We start from the raw sequence: 24,040 nt of genomic DNA, 5'->3' as shown, positions 1-24,040 counted from the left end.
ATTGCCATGTTAATTGCTTGTGTTTCAACTTGTGTGATAAACATATTGGCTAGAACTGGTGATACTGGGTTGCCCAAGCTTAGACCACTTCTTTAGATGTAGTTGTGGTTGTTGAACATTAAGTTTGTCTTCATCGTGGTGAATTCTATGAGGGTTGCTAATTGGTCACTGGGAACGTCTATTGATGGATTAGGGTTTTGGATATAGAGTTCTAAGGCTATAACAGAGAGGATATAACATTGAAACTGGCCATTAAGTCTTTATGATTAAGTTGATATAGGTTAGATTTCAAATTTAAAGAGTCTTTGATGAATGATCTGGCTGATGTTACATGTTTGGAGAAGGCCCATGCCATGTATTTATTAAGACTGTAATTTAACGATTCATAAGTGAACATTATTGGTCATAATAGACAATCTGGTTTATGAGGCTTGGGAATGCCTTATATTTGTGGTGTGCGTGAGTCGGTCTTGTGTAGCTAGGACTAAGTGATTTTGAAATTGTGTTGGCTTTTTTCAATTTTGGTAGTATTTTGTTTAGTTGCATTTCGCGTGTTTTTGTTTGATTTGTTTGTAATGGTTTAAATTTGTATGTGTCTGATAGGATATTCTTCATTTTTTGGATGCATTCATTCGTATTCATTATGACTATAGCGTTTCTTTTATCTGCTTTTAGAATTTTTATGCTTTTGTTTTGTAATGGAATTAATGTCTTGTTCTGTGAAATTGTTTGTTAGCTTTCTGTTTTGTGAAATTATATTGATGGTTTCATGAGAAAATTCTTTGAAAAATCGTTTAAGATGTTTTTAGGTGTTTCTGGAAAATATAAAATTTTTAATTTTTGTCTTGGAAGTTTGGATGTTGTATGTCAATAAAATTTTGAAGTTGTCTTCTTTCTGTCTGATGTTTTCAGTTGTTTTCTTGTTTTTGTTTTCTGGGGAAAGTATCGCAAGTCTCCTGACTAGGTCTTCTAAACTTGCATTAATTTCTAAGGCTGGAATGTACCTAGGTGTTATTACAAAGTTGAATCCTTTGTTAAGTAGATGTATCACGTCTGTGTTTAATTGTCGGTCGTATCTGTTAATTATGAGTTCAATTAATGGTTTGTCGTGTTGGTGACTTTTCTGTTGTTTGCATTTTAGATTTTCTAGTTTTTTTGTGGCAGATCTTTTTGTATTTGTCATTCCCAGTGGTCATTTGGTTTATGTTTCGTTGTATTAGTCCGTAAATCCCTGGTTTCATGCAGCATGCCAGTTGAAGTTCTAGGATCATTTTTTGTTAATGTAAGTCATATAGTTTTTATATAATAACATAATTCCTCTGTTAACATCATGGTTGTTTTATCTTTTCTAATTGCCATATATTTTCATATTTTAAATCTATTGTTATGATAAATCAGGGTTTCACTTAGAATAATAATATCAGGGCTAATTTCTATTATTATGTCTACGCTTTCGTGTTTCTTGGAAGTAAGTGAGCCTAGAATTGTGAACTTATGTTTTTAGTAAGCATTTAGTGATTGTTGTATTTAGTTGTGGTATGTATTTTCTTGCAGCGCTTATGAATAGATCAAAGCAGTTTTTAGTTTGGGATAAATTTGTGTATTCTGCAATGAAATCTGTAAAGATGTTTTATTTACATTTACTATTAAACTTGTTTCGTCGTTTGTGCTCTCTTTTATTGTATGAGTGTTGTTCTCTTGGGTGTTTGTTTTGTCTGTGTTTTTGTTAAGTTGTTGTGTATTGTTTACTGTTTTCGTTGAGTTTTGTTGTTCTTTTGTTTGTCATTTTTGTTGTGTGATGTTTTCCTTCAGCTTTTGTGCATTTGTCATTGTATGTCTTTTTTGTAGCAGTGTGTGTTTGTTGTGCAGTTTTATTACTTATATCGTTTGGAATTTGTTTTGTTGTTTTTTATTTCATAGATACGCTGTTTTATTTTCTTGTACAAGTGGCAAACTTTGTAGTTTGCTGTGTGTGTTTCTAGGTAGTTGCAACAATTAGGAATTACTTACTATTTTTTACAGACAAATATATGGTACTTACCGCCATGTATACAGCACCTCGGTGTTGCTAAACGTGCCGCTGATACGTGACCATATCTTTGTCAGTTGTAGTTTTGTATAACTACAATTGCTGGTCTTTTCAATTGCTCTACTTGAAAATTTTGGTACCACAGAGTAATACCGATGTTTATAAGGTCCAGAATGTTGTAATTTTTTTCTGTGTCTACTCTTATTAAGTTTGTTTGTTTGTTTGAATATTATTCTTTCGACTTTACTGTAAGGTGTATTTTGATCCTGTAGTGCCTGTTGTGTGTCTTCTATGTTATTTGCGTAGTGTATCCTACGAATTACGATTACCTTGGGCTGTGGTATGCTACCTGGTAGGTGGATATTAATGTTTCCAGGTGTAAAAAGCGTCCTTCGGCCATTCTTTTAGTAGCTTTTTGAGGTCAGCAGCTCCTTTTCCACGAACAAGGACACCGCCACTGGGTAAACGCTTGTCATTGGCGATTTCCACAACTGGATTACATCGTCTGATTTCCACCGCAATTTGCGGTTGGTTGTATGTGCGAGGTACACTTTGGATTATAAAAAACTTTGGGGTTGTTTAGATTTTGGTGTTATTTTTTGGACTTTATAGTATCATTTTGTGATGAATTTCGTCTTTTTGTTTTTGATACCACTAGTGTAAAACCTTGTTTTTCATTGTTTTGTTCCTCATTTTGTTAATGGATTTCGGCTATATCATTAATTGTTGTGTATCAGCATTCAAGGTGTTATTTGGGCCAGTTGGTTTGTTTTTAGTATTTATAAAGGTGGAGGAAACTATCACAGTATGAGAAGTTTCTCCACTTTCTTCTTCATTTTCATAATTTTCACTGGAGTTAGTTAACAATTTTTATTCTTGCTTTTCATTTTCTCCTTATATTAATATCTTTATCTTTATCAAAAGATGATAATTTTGGCCACATTACATCAGGCCATGAATGGGATTTGATATCTGGCCACCTAATGAACTACACTTACTTAGCTTGTTTTTCAGGCCACTGGTAGAGCATGCGTCTTGGTTTTTAGACGTCATGTTCTTTTACTAAGCGGTTGTCAGCGTCGCTCTAGGTTAGGCGACCCGCACTTTCGTCGTCCAGGTGAAGTCTTAGGCTTCCTCACGTTAAACAGGTTCTGTAACTTATTTGAGTATTTCTTAGCGCTCTTTCACCCATATAAGTGTATATATCTCACTCAGAAGGAAGTTCTTCTTTTCCTGTGTATTCGATAGCTCTTTAAAAACTCTCTCTTCTTCTCGCTAAAGGTCTCCTGATCTTATTATTTAAAATTGTTTGTTTGTTTTGAATTTCGCGTACCTAAATTAGCAGTGTAAGACCAGAGGGAAGGCAACTAGCCATCACCAACCACGGTCAACTCTTTGGCTACTCATTTACCAATGAAGAGTGGAATTGATCTGTCACATCATAACGGCACGACCGCTGAAAGGGCGAACATGTTTGTTGTAAAGGGAATGCGAACCCGTGAACCTCACATTACGATTCCACTGCCTTCATATCTGGCTTCGTCTCTGAAAGCGTTCTACTTCAAGAGTAAATACAACCAAAATTAAGATTAGCCAATTGTTTTTGTATTTATTGCTTTTCAAATTTTTTTATCTTAAGGTCTTATAACCTTCAGAGTTCACAATTATGCTTGTGATTTATGGCATGAGAACCTTTTTTACTTACTTTACAAGAACACAAATTGCAACGGCAAGCGTCCGTGTGTGACTGGCTGGTGGACAATATATTCGTGTATTGCTTTACGAATGGCCACAAGAGGTGACCCCTTCAATCGGTCTTTGCTTCATGTTCGTTGCGTTCGTCGTGCCATCTTACACACGCGCGTGTGTGTGTTTTTCGTATAGCAAAGCCACAAAAGGCTATCTGCTCAGCCCACCGAGGGGAATCGAACCCCTGATTTTTGCGTTGTAAATCTGGTGACATACCGCTGTATTAGCGGGGGTTTTACACACGCATCATCGAAATAAAAGTGTTCAGCAAGAAAAAAGTCGATGGTAAAATTCCTAAGAAAATGAATTATTTTTATAGACATTCCGATCAGGGTGCGATAATTTCTAATGAAGAAATATGTTTATAAAAATAATAACCACATGTAATAAAAGTAATATTCTAGAATAAGTAAATATAGAATTTTGATATCTTTGTGATATCATTTATAATCTGAGATAGTTACAGTTACTAAGTAGTAAAATAATTAGGAAAAAAATTTAGTTACTGGTTGAAGTAAATTAATGAATGTTTTTCCTTAGTATAATTATATCTATAATTTAATTGGATTATCTCAAACAGCTTCTAAACGCATAAACACTTTCGTCAATTTCGATATTTTTAAACAAACGAGAGAAGGAATCCACTACTAAATTTTAATTGTTTGAATGTTAAAGTACGAAATCCAACTGCGAGGATGGAACTCATAACATATGGGTTATTTGACCAACACTCTACTACTGATTTTAACAATTTATGCTTGCATTTTAAATATATGATTTAAAGAGAGTAATATTTACCTTACGTAAGTGTTAACATAATGAAGACGCTTCTTGTACAGGTGATGCATATAACACAATGAAATAATAGTAGTATTCATATTGAATCATAATCAATGCTTGAACACAATTGAACTATTATATGTGTCGCCTCCACTAGTAGCACAGCGGAATGTCTTGCAATAACAAAAACCGGGTTTCCATACCCATGGTGGGTGGAGCACAGACAGTCCGCGGTGTCGCTTTACGCTTAATTTAAAACAACAACTATTATATATCTGAACAGAGGAGAAAACAGTACAATACCTTACTGTTGGAAATGTTGTCGAAGAGATGTTCTTAATATTATATTTTTTTCACGTGTGATCGTTTTAACAATGCTAAATTAATTCACTGAACAATAAGCGAATATTCAAAAACTGTAGAAGATTAAAGAGAAAGAATGCGTTTTTAAAAATTATGTACAAGCCATCATAGCTCAGGGTAGAGCACTGGTCTTGTAAACCAGGAGTCGTGAGTTCGAACCTCACTGGTGGCTTGTATAACTTGACGGATGCTTTTATTTTCATCAACTGCAATTGAACAAAATAACATAATAATGTTTTACGATAAATATAGCGATACATTATTTTTCATATAATTTAAATTATCAATAAAAGCGACATTGTTATTCAAAAAAATTAAGCTGAGTTTTCTCTGCTCCTATTAATTTTGTACGGCTTGTGGAAATCAATATTTCCAAAACTGCTTGAAGAATAATCCTGTTCTGGATATATCTATTATAAAATTCTTGAATTAATATAAATCTCTAGTTTGACTTCATTAAAATCGATAAATGCTGTAGACATGGAGGAAAACAGAATTTTTTTGTTCGAAAACATAATGTAGACACTACTTCCAACCCTGTTTCTTTACTTTCTGAGAGCCCCTAGATTTGGGCTGGAAATTATATGTGCATATGGATTGAACGTTTGGGTATATATGTATGTGTACCCAGGAAGGTCAGTTGCACTGGACCTTTTCCTCTTTTTTTTTTTTTTTGTTAGAGTGAAATGTTTAGTATATTAAAAATTATTATATGAGGATTAGGTAACCCATATTTACTCAGACCCCCTTCGGGGTAATGTCCATGTATTTTGCACTATCAGTTCCTTCACTAATGTCTCGCTCATAGGTGGCATGTTTTTATTTTAGTATTTATTATTATTATTATGTATGTATATATATATAATATTTGCCCCCCCCCGCTAGTATAGCGGTGTGTCTTCGGATTTAAACAAAACCGCTAAAACCAGGGATTCGATTTCCCTTGATCGGCTAAGCAGATAGCCCCTTGTGGCTTTGTGATAAGAAAATACACATACTCATTTTATTTTTATTTATTTATTTTCATTATTTCTTTATTTTTAAAATAATTTTATGTTAATAATCTAATTTGTCAAATAATCGGGGAGAGGTGTTTAGGACTATCTTTATCACATACGAGGGCTGTTCAAAAAATACTCGGACTGACGTCATAAAACAAAATGTACTTTATTTAGAAGTTACAGGTCTGGGACCCCTTCAAGGTACTCTCCTCCCCAACGCACACACTTATCCCAACGGTGTTTCCACTTGTTGAAACAGTCCTGGTCCGCTTCTTTTGTAATGTCCTCCAGCTCCTTCGTCGCATTTGCCTTAATCTCGGGAATCGTCTCAAATCTTCTTTCTTTCAAGGGTCTTTTGAGTTTGGGGAACAAGGAAACATTGCAAGGAGCAAGGTCAGGTGAGTAGGGAGGGAGGGAGAACAGTGATCGAGTGTTTGGCCAAAAACGCACGAGTTCTGAGGCACAAATTTCGCAGCAACGCGGTGCATCTTCAATTTTTCGGTCAAAATCTCGTAACAAGATCCAACTGATATCCCAAACTCTTCAGCAAGCTCCCTAACAGTCAGACGTCGATTTGCCCGCACCAGGGTGTTGATTTTGTCGACGTGTGGGTCGTCAGTTGACGTGGAAGGACGTCCAGGACGCTCATCATCTTCAATGGACTGTCGACCATCCTTAAAACGTTCATGCCACTTGAAACATGCCGTACGCTTCATAGCAACATCACCGTAAGCCGTGTTAAGCATAGCAAAAGTTTTAGTCGCAGATTTTCCAAGTTTAACACAAATTTTCACAGCAAGTCGTTGCTCCTTCAGGTCATTCATTCTGGAATCCGCCAAACGAAAAAATCGCACTTCACTTAAAACCGCGTAGCTAATACACAAATGAAGATATCTGCAATCGGGAAATGGCATCGTAATCAGCTGATCTGTGCGAACCTAGCGACAGCATGCGGATTCCACTGGAACCAACTGGAGCCGCGCAATTCAAACAGTCCGCGTATTTTTTGAACAGACCTCGTATGCAATACCTATCGAGTTCGCATAATAGTTCACTTTTTCTCCAAATTTTACCGAAATATTTTATTTTACTAGGTAGGATCTATCTACTATTGTTTGTGTATTTGAATATTTATGCATAAACTTTGAAGTGGTTTTGGGTACTATATATGCTGTCCTAAGTAGTATATTTTATAATGACTCTAGTTTGGCTGATTGGTCGATAACTGTTTGGTTTATTGGCTGGCATACCTTCTTTATGAAATATGAATGTATAAGCTTACTTCCCAGAGTAACCAGAGTAAAAGAATAATGAAAAATTGCTTATAGATGATCAAATAATTTCAAAGTGCCTTTTTTTTGAAGATAATTGTTTGTTTGCCGTCAGTTTCTGGTGATTCTGTTAATGTAAATTTTTGGTAAGCATTACATTATTATAGTTATTTATGTTATTGGTGTTATTGTAGTTAGTATTGATTGGGAAAATGTTGTTTTGTTGTTGTGTTGAATTACGCACAAAGGTACACAATGAGTTACATGTGCTCTGCCCGCCGCGGATATCGAAACCCGGTTTCAGGCGTCGTAAATGCGCAGGCATACCGGAGGGGGGGCTGTTTTGAAAATATGGGCTTTCTAATTCTGTGTTATTTGTTACGTTATTGTTTACTCTATTGTAAAAATAGGTGTTCACGTCTGGGTCGTTGTGTTTTGAAAGTGTTTTGTAGTTCTTGTCTGAAGGCTTCTGCTTTTTCTTTGTTGGTGTGCACTAATGTGTTATTTTATTCTAGTGTTGGGTATTTTCTTATTGTGGCTTCTTTGGTGAGTCTTTATAGGTGCGACCGAAACTTTCTAGGATCGTTTTTTTTTTCGTTTAGTTGGAAGCAAATGTTATCCGATTTTTCTTCGTTTAACAATATAATTTCTGGTCTCATTTTATTTCTCATACTGCTTATTTGTGTTTTTTATTTCTTTGTCTCTTGTTGCCATGATCTGTCTATTTAATTGTCTTTTTTCTGTTTTATTAGTTGTTTGTTCGATTTCCATGCGTTATTTATAGTTTTATGTTGTTCCTATGGTACAGTATCCGATGCTGGTTTTGGTAGGTACTCTGTGATTATTTGACTCTAACTATCAACTTTTACTTTGTTGTTGGCTGTATGCTCAACATTTTCTGGTAATATGTTGTCTAATTCTTTCTGATATTCTTGGCAATTAGCTTAATTGTAGTTGAATTTGTCTTGTTTAAAGGTTACATCTTTATGGGGATCGAGATCGAAGGTACACCATATTGGAAGAAGATCACTGTCAACATCTTTTCTCACATTAAAATTTAATAACTTTTGTTTGATATTAAAGAATGTGAGGCAGAAGTCTAAGATATCTCTTGTATTTATAGCGTACGTAGTATGCGTAGGTGTACTGTCGTTTATTACGGCTATATTATTTTCATCAATGAATTGCAATAGATGTCTTCCGTTTGTGTTGGTGGATTTACGTCCAAAGTTTTTATATTCACTATTCAGATCACCTATTACAATTGTATTTGGTTGTGGGAAAAGATATTGTGGAATAGGTTTATGTCAATACATTTGGTTGGTGAACAATAAATACCTGCTTCTGTTATAATTGAATGGTTATCTAGCAGGATATCAATCAGTGATAACAAGAAATCCCACTTGTAGAAAAAAATATACATGTAAAAACGGCTGGTTTGGGTTGTAAAAATTTTTATGTAGAGGAGTGAACAACGTTTCGACCTACTTCGGTGATGGTCAGGTTCACAAAGAAAGAAGGAGGTAACTGACCGATAGCTGACTATGTGTTTGAAGAGGGATGTTTAACTGAGTTTAGGAATGTAGAGGGCGTGCTTAGATGTTTGATTATATTTATTAATATGCGTATAAAGGTGTTTCTTTGTATTGGTTTATTTAGGGTTTGAGTTGTTGTGTAAGCAAGGCTTCTTTAATTCTGCGTTTGTTTATGTTTGTTTCTTTATTTAGTAATTGGGTGTTTTGTATGGTTAAGTTGTGTTTATTTGAGTTGCAGTGTTCGAAAACGTGTGAAGGTGACTTTTTGTGTTCTTTGAATCTGGTTTCCATTTTCCTACTTGTTTCACCAATACAGAAGTCGTGGCAGTTATCACATTGTATTTTATAAACAATGTTGGTGTGGTGTTTTTCAGTGTAATATTTACATAGTATATACGTCAGTTTTGTGCCTAGTTTTAAATAAATTTGGTATTAACTGAAATGTCATATTTTGTTCCTAGATTTTGCCAAATGTTGGTTATTTCTCTGCTGATGTCGGGAATATATACCGCAGTATATGGTTTCGTGATTTCTTCGAATTGTGGAGATAGCTTGTTGATGTTGATGAAGTATTGTTTCATGTTGTCTAATTCGTCGTTAATTTTATCTGGTGAACATAGTTTTATGGCTGTGTTTATTTGGTTTCTTAGTATGCTAAGTGTTTGTTTCATTTCATGAGCTGAGTCCTAGGGAATGTATAGTCCAGTATGGGTGATTTTTCGGTGGACTTCTGTTTTAAATTGTGTATCGGTTCTTGTAATTTTAAGGTTGAGAAATAATATGTGATTGTTTTCTTCCTGTTCACACGTGAAGTTAATGTTGGGATGTACAGAGTTAATGTGATTGAAAAAATTGAGTGTGTTTTCTGTAGATATGAATCCCACAATCGTGTCGTCTACGTATCTGTACCAGTATAGTGGTGAATGTATTGCTATGTTAATTGCTTGTGTTTCAACTTGTGTGATAAACATATTGGCTAGAACTGGTGATACTGGGTTGCCCAAGCTTAGACCACTTGTTTAGATGTAGTTGTGGTTGTTGAACATTAAGTTTGTCTTCATCGTGGTGAATTCTATGAGGGTTGCTAATTGGTCACTGGGAATGTCTATTGATGGATTAGGGTTTTGGATATAGAGTTCTAAGGCTATAACAGAGAGGGATATAACATTGAAACTGGCCATTAAATCTTTATGATTAAGTTGATATAGGTTAGATTTCAAATTTAAAGAGTCTTTGATGAATGATCTGGCTGATGTTACATGTTTGGAGAAGGCCCATGCCATGTATTTATTAAGACTGTAATTTAACGATTCATAAGTGAACATTATTGGTCATAATAGACAATCTGGTTTATGAGGCTTGGGGATGCCTTATATTTGTGGTGTGCGTGAGTCGGTCTTGTGTAGCTAGGACTAAAGTGATTTTGAAATTGTGTTGGCTTTTTTCAATTTTGGTAGTATTTTGTTTAGTTGCATTTCGCGTGTTTTTTGTTTCATTTGTTTGTAATGGTTTAAATTTGTATGTGTCTGATAGGATATTCTTCATTTTTTGGATGCATTCATTCGTATTCATTATGACTATAGCGTTTCTTTTATCTGCTTTTAGAATTTTTATGCTTTTGTTTTGTAATGGAATTAATGTCTTGTTCTGTGAAATTGTTTGTTAGCTTTCTGTTTTGTGAAATTATATTGATGGTTTCATGAGAAAATTCTTTGAAAAATCGTTTAAGATGTTTTTAGGTGTTTCTGGAAAATATAAATTTTTTAATTTTTGTCTTGGAAGTTTGGATGTTGTATGTCAATAAAATTTTGAAGTTGTCTTCTTTCTGTCTGATGTTTTCAGTTGTTTTCTTGTTTTTGTTTTCTGGGGAAAGTATCGCAAGTCTCCTGACTAGGTCTTCTAAACTTGTATTAATTTCTAAGGTTGGAATGTACCTAGGTGTTATTACGAAGTTGAATCCTTTGTTAAGTAGATGTATCACGTCTGTGTTTAATTGTCGGTCGTATCTGTTAATTATGAGTTCAATTAATGGTTTGTCGTGTTGGTGACTTTTCTGTTGTTTGCATTTTAGATTTTCTAGTTTTTTTGTGGCAGATCTTTTTGTATTTGTCATTCCCAGTGGTCATTTGGTTTATGTTTCGTTGTATAAGTCCGCAAATCTCTGGTTTCATGCAGCATGCCAGTTGAAGTTCTAGGTTCATTTTTTTGTTAATGTAAGTCATATAGATTTTATATAATAACATAATTCCTCTGTTAACATCATGGTTGTTTTATCTTTTCTAATTGCCATATATTTTCATATTTTAAATCTATTGTTATGATAAATCAGGGTTTCACTTAGAATAATAATATCAGGGCTAATTTCTATTATTATGTCTACGCTTTCGTGTTTCTTGGAAGTAAGTGAGCCTAAAATTGTGAACTTATGTTTTTAGTAAGCATTTAGTGATTGTTGTAATTAGTTGTGGTATGTATTTTCTTGCAGCGCTTATGAATAGATCAAAGCAGTTTTTTAGTTTGGGATAAATTTGTGTATTGTGTAATGAAATCTGTAAAGATGTTTTATTTACATTTACTATTAAACTTGTTTCGTCGTTTGTGCTCTCTTTTATTGTATGAGTGTTGTTCTCTTGGGTGTTTGTTTTGTCTGTGTTTTTGTTAAGTTGTTGTGTATTGTTTACTGTTTTCGTTGAGTTTTGTTGTTCTTTTGTTTGTGATTTTTGTTGTGTGATGTTTTCCTTCAGCTTTTGTGCATTTGTCATTGTATGTCTTTTTGTAGCAGTGTGTGTTTGTTGTGCAGTTTTATTACTTATATCGTTTGGAATTTGTTTTGTTGTTTTTATTTCATAGATACGCTGTTTTATTTTCTTGTACAAGTGGCAAACTTTGTAGTTTGCTGTGTGTGTTTCTAGGTAGTTGCAACAATTAGGAATTACATACTATTTTTTACAGACAAATATATGGTACTTACCGCCATGTATACAGCACCTCGGTGTTGCTAAACGTGCCGCTGATACGTGACCATATCTTTGTCAATTGTTGCATTGTATAACTACAATTGCTGGTCTTTTCAATTGCTCTACTTGAAAATTTTGGTACCACAGAGTTAATACCGATGTTTATTAGGTCCAGAATGTTGTAATTTTTTTCTGTGTCTACTCTTATTAAGTTTGTTTGTTTGTTTGTTTGGATATTATTCTTTCGACTTTACTGTAAGGTATATTTTGATCCTGTAGTGCCTGTTGTGTGTCTTCTATGTTAATTGCGTAGTGCACCCAACGAATTACGATTACCTTGGGCTGTGGTATGCTACCTGGTAGGTGGATATTAATGTTTCCAGGTGTAAAAAGCGTCCTTCGGCCATTCTTTTAGTAGCTTTTTGAGGTCAGCAGCTCCTTTTCCACGAACAAGGACACCGCCACTGGGTAAACGCTTGTCATTGGCGATTTCCACAACTGGATTACATCGTCTGATTTCCACCGCAATTTGCGGTTGGTTGTATGTGCGAGGTACACTTTGGATTATAGAAGACTTTGGGGTTGTTTAGATTTTGGTGTTATTTTTCGGACTTTATAGTATCATTTTGTGATGAATTTCGTCTTTTTGTTTTTGATAGCACTTGTGTAAAACCTTGTTTTTCAGTGTTTTGTTCCTCATTTTGTTAATGGATTTCGGCTATATCATTAATTGTTGTGTATCAGCATTCAAGGTGTTATTTGGGCCAGTTGGTTTGTTTTTAGTATTTATAAAGGTGGAGGAAACTATCACAGTATGAGAAGTTTCTCCACTTTCTTCTTCATTTTCATAATTTTCACTGGAGTTAGTTAACAATTTTTATTCTTGCTTTTCATTTTCTCCTTATATTAATATCTTTATCTTTATCAAAAGATGATAATTTTGGCCACATTACATCAGGCCATGAATGGGGTTTTATTAACTGCATTTGAAATTAAATCTGATATCTGGCCACCTAATGAACTACACTTACTTAGCTTGTTTTTCAGGCCACTGGTAGAGCATGCGTCTTGGTTTTTAGACGTCATGTTCTTTTACTAAGCGGTTGTCAGCGTCGCTCTAGGTTAGGCGACCCGCACTTTCGTCGTCCAGGTGAAGTCTTAGGCTTCCTCACGTTAAACAGGTTCTGTAACTTATTTGAGTATTTCTTAGCGCTCTTTCACCCATATAAGTGTATATATCTCACTCAGAAGGAAGTTCTTCTTTTCCTTGTATTCGATAGCTCTTTAAAACCTCTCTCTTCTTCTCGCTAAAGGTCTCCTGATCTCATTATTTAAAATTGTTTATTTGTTTTGAATTTCGCGTACCTAAATTAGCAGTGTAAGACCAGAGGGAAGGCAACTAGCCATCACCAACCACGGTCAACTCTTTGGCTACTCATTTACCAATGAAGAGTGGAATTGATCTGTCCCATCATAACGGCACGACCGCTGAAAGGGCGAACATGTTTGTTGTAAAGGGAATGCGAACCCGTGAACCTCACATTACGATTCCACTGCCTTCATATCTGGCTTCGTCTCTGAAAGCGTTCTACTTCAAGAGTAAATACAACCAAAATTAAGATTAGCCAATTGTTTTTGTATTTATTGCTTTTCAATTTTTTATATCTTAAGGTCTTATAACCTTCAGAGCTCATAATTATGCTTGTGATTTATGGCATGAGAACCTTTTTTACTTACTTCACAAGAACACAAATTGCAACGGCAAGCGTCCCTTGTGTGACTGGCTGGTGGACAATATATTCGTGTATTGCTTTACGAATGGCCACAACAGGTGACCCCTTCAATCGGTCTTTGCTTCATGTTCGTTGCGTTCGTCGTGACATCTTACACACGCGCGGGTGTGTGTTTTTCGTATAGCAAAGCCACAAAAGGCTATCTGCTCAGCCCACCGAGGGGAATCGAACCCATGATTTTTGCGTTGTAAATCCGGTGACATACCGCTGTATTACACACGCATCATCGAAATAAAAGTGTTCAGCAAGGAAAAATTCGATGGTAAAATTCCTAAGAAAATGAATTATTTTTATAGACATTCCGATCAGGGTGCGATAATTTCTAATGAAGAAATATGTTTATAAAAATAATAACCACATGTAATAAAAGTAATATTCTAGAATAAGTAAATATAGAATTTTGATATCTTTGTGATATCATTTATAATCTGAGATAGTTACAGTTACTAAGTAGTAAAATAATTAGGAAAAAAATTTAGTTACTGGTTGAAGTAAATTAATGAATGTTTTTCCTTAGTATAATTATATCTATAATTTAATTGGATTATCTCAAACAGCTTCTAAACGCATAAACAATTTCGTCGATTTCGATATTTTTAAACAAACGAGAGAAGGAATCCACTACTAAATTTTAATTGTTTGAATGTTAAAATACGAAATCCAACTGCGAGGATGGAACTCATAACATATGGGTTATTTGACCAACACTCTACTACTGATTTTAACAATTTATGCTTGCATTTTTAAATGTATGATTTATAGAGAATAATATTTACCTTACGTAAGTGTTAACATAATGAAGAGGCTTCTTGTACAGGTGATGCATATAACACAATGAAATAATAGTAGTATTCATATTGAATCAAAATTAATGCTTGAACACAATATCTTTAGTTTAAATATTATTTCTATTGTAACTCCTAAATCAGGAAGTAGATTCGAAGAAAGAATATTATATTGATCTTTGTTGTCCCTGTTGTGTAAAAAAGTGTTAAGGTTTCTCTGTTTTAATTATCTTGTTAAATAATTTGTGAAAAAATTATGTATATCATAAGACTCTCACAAATAAATGTCTATAAAATGATCAGCACCTGTTTTTGCAGTTTTTAAGATGGTTTATTTTATGATATATGGCTGTACTTTTTTGATCAGATGACCACCTTCGTAAACAGATATATTTGTATGACACAATTTTCAATGATGCTTCATTAATGTTTGAAAAAATTCTTTTCATAACTGGTAGGTTGATATTTATGTGTAGAAAAATCTAAAAAATAAAATTCAAATAAATGCTTTCTTTATGCAGTGTTTGGAGAATAACAAACAGAATTGAACTATTGTGTGTGCTGCCTCCACTAGTAGCGCAGCCGAATGTATTCTTGCTTACAATAATAAAAAGCGGTGTAGCTAAATGCGTAATTTCAAAAAACAACTGTTATATATCTGAACAGAGGAGAAAACAGTACAAAACCTTACTGCTGGAAATGTTGTCGAAGAGATGTTCTTAATATGTTTTTTTACGTGTGATCGTTTTAACGATTCTAAATTAATCCACTGAACGACAAGCGAATATTCAATATACTGTAGAACATTAAAGAGAAAGAATGCGTTTTTAAAAAATATGTACGAGCCATCATAACTCAGGGGTAGAGCACTGGTCTTGTAAACCAGGAGTCGTGAGTTCGTATCTCACTGGTGGCTTGTATATCTTGAACTTGACGGATGCTTTTATTTTCATTGCCTGTAATTGAACAAAATAACATAATATTATTTTACGATAAATATGGGGATACATTATTTTTCATATAATTTAAATTTTCAATAAAAGCGACATTGTTATTTAAAAAATTAAACTGCTTTTTCTATGCTCCTATTAATTTTATACAGCGTGTGGAAATCAATATTTCCAAAATTGCTTGGAAAATAACCTGTTTTTGATATATCTATTATAAAATTCTAAAATTAATATAAATCATAAGTTCGACTTTACTAAAGTTGATAAATGCTGTAGACATGGAGGGAAGATAGAATTTGTTGCTCAAAAACATAATGTAGACTTCCTGCCTTGTTTCTTTACTTTGTGAGAGCCCGTAGATTTGCTAATGTTATTTTTCTGGTAAGCAGTAGATTGTAAAAGTCATTTATGTTATTGGTGTTATTGTTGTTATTATTGTCTAGGAAATAGGGTTTGTATAATTCTGTGTTATTTGTTACATAATTATTTACTGTATTGAAAAAATAGGCGTTCACGTCTGGGTCGTTGTGTTTTGAAAGTGTTTTGCAGTTGTTGTCTGAAGGCTTCTGGTTTTTTCTTTGTCGGTGTGCGCTAATGTGTTATTTTGTTTTAATGTTGTGTATTTTCTTGTTGTGGCTTCTTTAGTGAGTCTTTTTAGGTGCGACCGAAACTTTCTAGGGTCGGTTTTTCCATTTAGTTTGCAGCAAAAGTTGTCCATTTTTCATGTTTTAACAATACAATTTCTGGTCTCATTTTATTTCTCATACTGCTTATTTGTGTTTTTATTTCTTTATCTCTTGTTGCCATGAGCTGTCTTCTTAATTGTCTTCGTTGTTTTATGAGTGTTATTAGTTGTTTGTTTGATTTCCATGCGTTATTTGTAGCTATTTGCTGCTTTTACTAGGCACTCCGTGATTATTTGACTACAACTATCAGCTTCTTTGTAGTCGAATTTGTCTTCTTTAAAGGTTATATCTTCATGGGGGTGAGATCGAAAGTTTCATATTGGTACCATATCTACCATAGTGGTAGAAGATCACTGTCAACATCTTTTCCCACGTTCAAATTTAATAACTTTGGTCTGATATTTAAGGAGGTGTCTAAGGTATCAGTTGTATTTGTAGCATACGTGGTATGCGTAGGTTCACTGTCGTTTATTAGGGCGATGGTATTTCATCAATGAATTGCAATAGGTGTCATCCATTTGTATTTGTGGATTTATGTCAAAGTTTTTATGTTTACTATTTAGATCGCATATTACAATTGTATTTTGGTTGTGGGAAAGATGTTGTGGAATAGATTTATGTCAATACATTTGGTTGGTGATATATCTACTATAAAATTCTTAAATTAATATAAATCCCTAGTTTGACATAACTAAAATTGATAAACGCTGTATATATGGAGTGAAAATAGAAATTTTTTGTTCGAAAACATCATGTAGACACCACTTCCAGCCTTGTTTCTTTACTTTCTTAGAGCACCTAGTTTTAGGCTGGAAAATACAATATTTGCATTTGGATTCACCGTTTTCTTATTTTCATTATTTATTTATTTTTTGATAATTTTATGTTAATTATCGCTCTCAGATCAGAATGTCTATAAAGATAATTCATATTCTGAGGCATATTAGAACCGACTTCTTTTCTTGCCGAAAACTTTTATTCCGGTTACGCTCGGGTAAGATAACAGGACAAACTCTACGAACAGAGACCAAAGACTGCCTGAATGGGTCACCTGTTCTTACTAATGTGTAGTCTACCAGCCAATCATTAGAAACTAAAATATCAGATAAAGAACACTTACCGTTGCAATTTGTACTGTTGTGACATCAGTAAAAAAGTTGCTCATGCCATGAATCATTAACATAATTATGTACTCTGAAGGCTATAAGTTAACCTTGAGACATATAAATTTGAAAAGCAATAAATAAAAACAATTTGCTGCTGTTCATTTTTTGTTTTATTTAGTCTTGAAGCAGAAAACTTTCAGAAACGTGGTCAGGTGGTTAATACTCTCGGATCGTAATGTGAGGTTTCGTGCTCGAATCTCTGTGATATCAAACATGCTTTCTCTTTGAACAGTGGGGCTGTTATAATGTGATAGGTCTATCCCACTACTCATTGGTAAAAGAGTAGCCCAAAAGTTGGCGGTGGGTGGTAAAGACTAGTTGCCTTTCATCTGGTCTTTCACTCCTAAATTAATGTCGGCTAGCGCAAGTAGCTCTCGTGTGGCTTTGCGCAAAATTCACAACAAGCAAACAATTGTAAGCAATGAGATCAGGAGACCTTCAGTGAGAATAAGCAAGAAGAATGGAGAGTTTTTAAAGACCTCTTGAATATACAGTAAAAAATCTTTTATCCCTTCTTCTGAGTGAGATATATACACTTATATGGGTGAAAGAGCGCTAAAAATACTCAAATACAGAAACTGTTAAACGCGAGGAAGTCTAAGACTTCACTTGGACAACGAAAGTGCCGGTCGCCTAACCTGGAGCGATGTCGACAACCACATAGTAGAAAAAAAACATGACATCTAGAAACCAAGATAATTAAAAAGACAGCTCATGACAACAAGAGACAAAGAAATAAAAACACAAATAAGCAGTATGAGAAATAAAATGAGACCAGAAATTATATTGTTAAACGAAGAAAAATCGGATAACATCTGCTCCCAACTAAACAAAAAAAAAACCGATCCGAGAAAGTTTCGGTCGCACCGATAAAGGCTCATCAAAGAAGCAACAACAAGAAAATACCCAACACTAGAATAAAATAACACATTAGCGCACACCAACAAAGAAAGAGCAGAATCCTTCAGACAACAACTACAAAACACTTTCAAAACAAAACGACCCAGACATGAACACCTATTTTTACAACACAGTAAACAGTCATTTAACAAATAACACAGAATTATACAAACCATATTTTCCAATCAATATTAAAAACAATAACATCACAACATAAATGACTATAATAATCTACTGCTTCTTAAAAGTTTCGGCTCGGCATGGCCAAGCGTGTTAAGACTCCTTATCTGAGGGTCGCGGTTTCGCATTCCCGTCGCCTCAAACATGCTCTCCCTTTCAGCCGTGGATGCGTTATAATGTGACGAACAATCCCACTGTTCGTTGGTATAAGAGTAGCCCAAGAGTTGGCAGTGGGTGGTGATGACTAGCTGCCTTCCATCTAGTCTTACTTTCCTAAATTAGGGACGGCTAGCACAGACAGCTCTCGAGTTGCTTAGTGCGAAATTCAAAAAACAAACAATCAAAAAACAAACATTCTTAAAATTTACATTAACATAACTCAAATAAGTAATTAAGAATTCAAAAAAAAAACACCAGAAAGTGATGGCATGCAAGAAATTCTCTTCAAAAAAGGGACTTAATAATAAATAATAGACTTTCCATATTTTTGGAAATAACATCAAAATTACCCAAGAAACAAAACGGATTCAGTGAACTTACACAAAAGACATATCACTTAGTAAGGTTAACTGAAACAATAATTATTAGATTTAACAAGAAAAGAATTAGGCGAAGAACAAACTATGTCATGAACTGTCTTCTTAATTGTCTTCGTTGTTTTATGAGTGTTATTAGTTGTTTGTTTGATTTCCATGCGTTATTTGTAGCTATTTGCTGCTTTTACTAGGCACTCCGTGATTATTTGACTACAACTATCAGCTTCTTTGTAGTCGAATTTGTCTTCTTTAAAGGTTATATCTTCATCGGGGGTGAGATCGAAAGTACCATATTGGTACCATATCTACCATATTGGTAGAAGATCACTGTCAACATCTTTTCCCACGTTCAAATTTAATAACTTTGGTCTGATATTTAAGGAGGTGTCTAAGGTATCAGTTGTATTTGTAGCATACGTGGTATGCGTAGGTTCACTGTCGTTTATTAGGGCGATGGTATTTCATCAATGAATTGCAATAGGTGTTATCCATTTGTATTTGTGGATTTATGTCAAAGTTTTTATGTTTACTATTTAGATCGCATATTACAATTGTATTTTGGTTGTGGGAAAGATGTTGTGGAATAGATTTATGTCAATACATTTGGTTGGTGATATATCTACTATAAAATTCTTAAATTAATATAAATCCCTAGTTTGACATAACTAAAATTGTTAAACGCTGTATATATGGAGTGAAAATAGAAATTTTTGGTTCGAAAACATAATGTAGACACCTTTTCCAGCCTTGTTTCTTTACTTTCTTAGAGCACCTAGTTTTAGGCTGAAAAATACAATATTTGCATTTGGATTCACCGTTTTTCTTATTTTCATTATTTATTTATTTTTTGATAATTTTATGTTAATTATCGCTCTCAGATCAGAATGTCTATAAAGATAATTCATATTCTGAGGCATATTAGAACCGACTTCTTTTCTTGCCGAAAACTTTTATTCCGGTTACGCTCGGGTAAGATAACAGGACAAACTCTACGAACAGAGACCAAAGACTGCCTGAATGGGTCACCTGTTCTTACTAATGTGTAGTCTACCAGCCAATCATTAGAAACTAAAATATCAGATAAAGAACACTTACCGTTGCAATTTGTACTGTTGTGACATCAGTAAAAAAGTTGCTCATGCCATGAATCATTAACATAATTATGTACTCTGAAGGCTATAAGTTAACCTTGAGACATATAAATTTGAAAAGCAATAAATAAAAACAATTTGCTGCTGTTCATTTTTGTTTTATTTAGTCTTGAAGCAGAAAACTTTCAGAAACGTGGTCAGGTGGTTAATACTCTCGGATCGTAATGTGAGGTTTCGTGCTCGAATCTCTGTGATATCAAACATGCTTTCTCTTTGAACAGTGGGGCTGTTATAATGTGATAGGTCTATCCCACTACTCATTGGTAAAAGAGTAGCCCAAAAGTTGGCGGTGGGTGGTAAAGACTAGTTGCCTTTCATCTGGTCTTTCACTCCTAAATTAATGTCGGCTAGCGCAAGTAGCTCTCGTGTGGCTTTGCGCAAAATTCACAACAAGCAAACAATTGTAAGCAATGAAATCAGGAGACCTTCAGTGAGAATAAGCAAGAAGAATGGAGAGTTTTTTAAAGACCTCTTGAATATACAGTAAAAAATCTTTTATCCCTTCTTCTGAGTGAGATATATACACTTATATGGGTGAAAGAGCGCTAAAAATACTCAAATACAGAAACTGTTAAACGCGAGGAAGTCTAAGACTTCACTTGGACAACGAAAGTGCCGGTCGCCTAACCTGGAGCGATGTCGACAACCACATAGTAGAAAAAAAACATGACATCTAGAAACCAAGACAATTAAAAAGACAGCTCATGACAACAAGAGACAAAGAAATAAAAACACAAATAAGCAGTATGAGAAATAAAATGAGACCAGAAATTATATTGTTAAACGAAGAAAAATCGGATAACATCTGCTCCCAACTAAACAAAAAAAAAACCGATCCGAGAAAGTTTCGGTCGCACCGATAAAGGCTCATCAAAGAAGCAACAACAAGAAAATACCCAACACTAGAATAAAATAACACATTAGCGCACACCAACAAAGAAAGAGCAGAATCCTTCAGACAACAACTACAAAACACTTTCAAAACAAAACGACCCAGACATGAACACCTATTTTTACAACACAGTAAACAGTCATTTAACAAATAACACAGAATTATACAAACCATATTTTCCAATCAATATTAAAAACAATAACATCACAACATAAATGACTATAATAATCTACTGCTTCTTAAAAGTTTCGGCTCGGCATGGCCAAGCGTGTTAAGACTCCTTATCTGAGGGTCGCGGTTTCGCATTCCCGTCGCCTCAAACATGCTCTCCCTTTCAGCCGTGGATGCGTTATAATGTGACGAACAATCCCACTGTTCGTTGGTATAAGAGTAGCCCAAGAGTTGGCAGTGGGTGGTGATGACTAGCTGCCTTCCATCTAGTCTTACTTTCCTAAATTAGGGACGGCTAGCACAGACAGCTCTCGAGTTGCTTAGTGCGAAATTCAAAAAACAAACAATCAAAAAACAAACATTCTTAAAATTTACATTAACATAACTCAAATAAGTAATTAAGAATTCAAAAAAAAAACACCAGAAAGTGATGGCATGCAAGAAATTCTCTTCAAAAAAGGGACTTAATAATAAATAATAGACTTTCCATATTTTTGGAAATAACATCAAAATTACCCAAGAAACAAAACGGATTCAGTGAACTTACACAAAAGACATATCACTTAGTAAGGTTAACTGAAACAATAATTATTAGATTTAACAAGAAAAGAATTAGGCGAAGAACAAACTATGTCATGAACTGTCTTCTTAATTGTCTTCGTTGTTTTATGAGTGTTATTAGTTGTTTATTTGATTTCCATGCGTTATTTTTAGTTATTTGCTGCTTTTAGTAGGCACACCGTGATTATTTGACTACAACTATCAGCTTCTTTGTAGTCGAATTTGTCTTCTTTAAAGGTTATATCTTCATCGGGGGTGAGATCGAAAGTACCATATTGGTACCATATCTACCATATTGGTAGAAGATCACTGTCAACATCTTTTCCCACGTTCAAATTTAATAACTTTGGTCTGATATTTAAGGAGGTGTCTAAGGTATCAGTTGTATTTGTAGCGTACGTGGTATGCGTAGGTTCACTGTCGTTTATTAGGGCGATGGTAATTCATCAATGAATTGCAATAGGTGTCATCCATTTGTATTTGTGGATTTATGTCAAAGTTTTTATGTTTACTATTTAGATCACATATTACCATTGTATTTTGGTTGTGGGAAAGATGTTGTGGAATAGGTTTATGTCAATACATTTGGTTGGTAATATATTTACTATAAAATTCTTAAATTAATATAAATCCCTAGTTTGACTTTACTAAAATTGATAAACGCTGTATATATGGAGTGAAAATAGAAATTTTTTGTTCGAAAACATCATGTAGACACCACTTCCAGCCTTGTTTCTTTACTTTCTTAGAACCTCTAGTTTTTGGTTGGAAAATATAATATTAACATTTGGATTCAACAATAATAATCAGATTTAACAACAAAAGTGTAAGGCGAAGAACAAACTATCCTAGGAGCCTAACTGGTAAAAACAATGGAGTAACAGCTGAAACCATCCTCAAAATATACAAAACGTATATAACTGTAATAGACTATGCAGCTCCAGCGTGGATTAACGTTAGCAAAGAACAATTCTAAACCAAACAAGAGTCATTATAAAATATACTACTTTCGACAGCAAGTAGAGTGCCCAAAAACCACTTCTTCAAAGTTTATGCATAAATATTCAAACCCACAAACAATAGTAGATAGACCCCTCCTACTACAATAAAATATTTCGACAAAATGTGGAGAAAAAATGAACTATTATGCGAACTCGATAGGTATTGCATATAGATAGTCCTGAACACCTCTCCGCGATTAATATACAAATTATATACCTGAACAGAGGAGGAAACAGCACAATACCTTACCGTAGAAAATGATGTCGAAGAGATGTTCTTAATATTATATTTTTTACGTGTGATTGTTTTAACAAAGCTATATTAATATTTTGAACGATAAGTTGATATTAAACATACTGTATAGTTTCTTAACGAAATTATACGTTTTTCAAATAAAGAAACAAGCCATCATAGCTCAGAGGAAGAGCACTGGTTTCGAAAACCAGGGTTCGTGAGTTCGAACCTCACTGATGGCTTGCACACCTTCAACTTGATGAATGCTTATACTTCTATCATATCCAGTTGAACAAATTCATATGAAATTACTTTAACATAAAGATGGCGATACATCATTCTCCACGTATTTTAAATTTTCATTAAAATAGACATCTTTGATTAAAAAAATTAAACTGCGTTTGCCATGCTTCTATTAATGTTACACAGCTTGTGGAAATCAATATTTTCGAAACTGCTTTTAGAATAAGCCTGCTTTTGACATATTTGTTACCAAAATCTTATATTAATATAAATCCCGAGTTTGCCTTTACTAAACTTGACAAATACCTAAGACATGGAGTAAAAATAGAAATTTCTGGTTCGAAAACATGATGTAGACACCACTTCCAGCCCTGTTTCTTTACTTTCTTAGAGCACCTAGTTTTAGGCTGGAAAATACAATATTTGCATTTGGATTCACCGTTTTTCTTCTTTTCATTATTTATTTATTTTTTAATAATTTATGTATATTATCGCTCTCAGATCGGAATGTCTATAAAGATAATTCATATTCTGAGGCATAGTAGAACCGACTTCTTTTCTTGCCGAAAACTTTTATTCCGGTTACGCGTGGATAAAAGAACAGAACAAACTCTACGAACAGAGACCAAAGACTCCCTGAAAAGGTCACCTGTTCTTACCACTCGTACAACTGTACACTAATGTGTTGTTTACCAGCCAATCATTAGAAACTAAAATGTCACATAAAGGACACTTAGCGTTGCAATTTGTACTGTTGTGACATCAGTAAAAAATGTGCTCATGCAATGAATCACTGAAATGATTATGTACTCTGAAGGCTATAACACCTTGAGACATATAAATTTGAAAAGCAATAAATAAAAAACAATTTGCTACTGTTAATTTTTGTTTTATTTCGTTTTGAAGAAGAACACTTTCAGAGGCGTGGTCAAGTGGTTAATACTCTCGAATCGTAATGTGAGGATTCGTGTTCAAACATGCTCGCTCTTTCGATGGAAGGGCTGTTACAATGTGATAGGTTAATTCCACTATTCATTGGTAAAAGAGTAGCCCAAGAGTTGGCGGTGGTTGGTAAAGACTAGTTGCCTTTCATCTAGTCTTTCAC

The 24,040-nt window shown here is 34.2% G+C and overlaps 2 non-coding genes across 2 annotated transcripts; both read left to right on the top strand.

Annotated features, from left to right (window-relative positions):
- The first annotated feature begins 5,022 nt into the window (after positions 1 to 5,022).
- On the top strand, positions 5,023 to 5,093 carry TRNAT-UGU (transfer RNA threonine (anticodon UGU)). Its single transcript has one exon. It is a non-coding gene; the product is annotated as a tRNA-Thr (tRNA).
- Positions 5,094 to 22,862: 17,769 nt separating this feature from the next.
- On the top strand, positions 22,863 to 22,934 carry TRNAS-CGA (transfer RNA serine (anticodon CGA)). Its single transcript has one exon. It is a non-coding gene; the product is annotated as a tRNA-Ser (tRNA).
- The last annotated feature ends 1,106 nt before the right edge of the window (positions 22,935 to 24,040 follow it).

The sequence above is a fragment of the Tachypleus tridentatus genome, chromosome 1 (assembly GCF_004210375.1).
Source record: "Tachypleus tridentatus isolate NWPU-2018 chromosome 1, ASM421037v1, whole genome shotgun sequence".
Lineage (NCBI taxonomy): Eukaryota > Metazoa > Arthropoda > Merostomata > Xiphosura > Limulidae > Tachypleus > Tachypleus tridentatus.
The sequence above is the reverse complement of the archived record's forward strand: the minus strand, read 5'-3'. Positions and strand labels throughout refer to the sequence as shown.